We start from the raw sequence: 2,286 nt of genomic DNA, 5'->3' as shown, positions 1-2,286 counted from the left end.
AGGAATATGCTCCCATAGTGTACTTTAGTTGGAAACTAAATTTTAGTAAGAGTGGTTTTTCCGGTCTGTTGGGGTATAGTTTATGTGACAACATAGAGACAGTGTTTTCTGTTATTTAGCTAAAAGCATACTATATCACGGTAGTAGAGATGAGGATATAACTTTACCAATGATATCAAGAATCTGACCCCAAAAACCTATTATCGATGTCTACGTTATGAAATTTATGTCGTTATAAATCAGCAGATGGAGTTTCGGTTTTAAGAGCTACAGTTTCTTCAGTTATTGAATGCTAGAGAGCAAAGTAAAATGCCACCGACCAGTGGAGACCGCCAGGAAGGTGCTGTTAGCGGCAGGCACATGGGCACCAGCCCTCTAGCTGCGGTGTACGTGAGTGCACCACGGCCGTGACGCCACCAACAGCCAACCACGGTTGCCACGGGCTGTCAGCAGTGTACGGGGCGCGCAGGACGCCGTGGTCAGTTTCCGTCCAAAGAGCTTGGCGAGTTCATTCGTTTGCTCAGAAGGTGAGGCCGACAAGCCTATGCCGCCTCTCGGCCGGTTGCCGACGACAGAATCGACATGCACTCCCTGCAATCTTTCTGAAACTATTTCACACGAACTAGTCGGCATATATATCCCCCATGAACCATGGACCTTGCCGTTGGTGGGGAGGCTTGCGTGCCTCAGCGATACAGATGGCCGTACCGTAGGTGCAACCACAACGGAGGGGTATCTGTTGAGAGGCCAGACAAACACGTGGTTCCCGAAGAGGGGCAGCAGCCTTTTCAGTAGTTGCAGGGGCAACACTCTGGATGATTGACTGATCTGGCCTTGTAACATTAACCAAAACGGCTTGCTGTGCTGGTACTGCGAACGGCTGAAAGCAAGGGGAAACTACAGCCGTAATTTTTCCCGAGGACATGCAGCTTTACTGTATGATTAAATGATGATGGCGTCCTCTTGGGTAAAATATTCCGGAGGTAAAATAGTCCCCCATTCGGATCTCCGGGCGGGGACTACCCAAGAGGACGTCGTTATCAGGAGAAAGAAAACTGGCGTTCTACGGATCGGAGCGTGGAATGTCAAATCCCTTAATCGGGCAGGTAGGTTAGAAAATTTAAAAAGGGAAATTGATAGGTTAAAGTTAGATATAGTGGGAATTACTGAAGTTCGGTGGCAGGAGGAACAAGACTTTTGGTCAGATGATTACAGGGTTATGAATACAAAATCAAATAGAGGTAATGCAGGAGTAGGTTTAATAATGAATAAAAAAATAGGAGTGCGGGTTAGCTACTACAAACAGCATAGTGAACGGATTATTGTGGCCAAGACAGATACAAAGCCCATGCCTACTACAGTAATACAAGTTTATATGCCAACTAGCTCTGCAGATGATGAAGAAATTGATGAAATGTATGACGAGATAAAAGAAATTATTCACGTAGTGAAGGGAGACGAAAATTTAATAGTCATGGGTGACTGGAATTCATCAGTTGGAAAAGGGAGAGAAGGAAACATAGTAGGTGAATATGGATTGGGGGGAAGAAATGAAAAAGGAAGCCGCCTTATACACTCCTGGAAATGGAAAAAAGAACACATTGACACCGGTGTGTCAGACCCACCATACTTGCTCCGGACACTGCGAGAGGGCTGTACAAGCAATGATCACACGCACGGCACAGCGGACACACCAGGAAGCGCGGTGTTGGCCGTCGAATGGCGCTAGCTGCGCAGCATTTGTGCACCGCCGCCGTCAGTGTCAGCCAGTTTGCCGTGGCATACGAAGCTCCATCGCAGTCTTTAACACTGGTAGCATGCCGCGACAGCGTGGACGTGAACCGTATGTGCAGTTGACGGACTTTGAGCGAGGGCGTATAGTGGGCATGCGGGAGGCCGGGTGGACGTACCGCCGAATTGCTCAACACGTGGGGCGTGAGGTCTCCACAGTACATCGATGTTGTCGCCAGTGGTCGGCGGAAGGTGCACGTGCCCGTCGACCTGGGACCGGACCGCAGCGACGCACGGATGCACGCCAAGACCGTAGGATCCTACGCAGTGCCGTAGGGGACCGCACCGCCACTTCCCAGCAAATTAGGGACACTGTTGCTCCTGGGGTATCGGCGAGGACCATTCGCAACCGTCTCCATGAAGCTGGGCTACGGTCCCGCACACCGTTAGGCCGTCTTCCGCTCACGCCCCAACATCGTGCAGCCCGCCTCCAGTGGTGTCGCGACAGGCGTGAATGGAGGGACGAATGGAGACGTGTCGTCTTCAGCGATGAGA

This window comes from Schistocerca nitens, chromosome 4, assembly GCF_023898315.1.
Source record: "Schistocerca nitens isolate TAMUIC-IGC-003100 chromosome 4, iqSchNite1.1, whole genome shotgun sequence".
NCBI lineage: Eukaryota > Metazoa > Arthropoda > Insecta > Orthoptera > Acrididae > Schistocerca > Schistocerca nitens.
The sequence above is the reverse complement of the archived record's forward strand: the minus strand, read 5'-3'. Positions refer to the sequence as shown.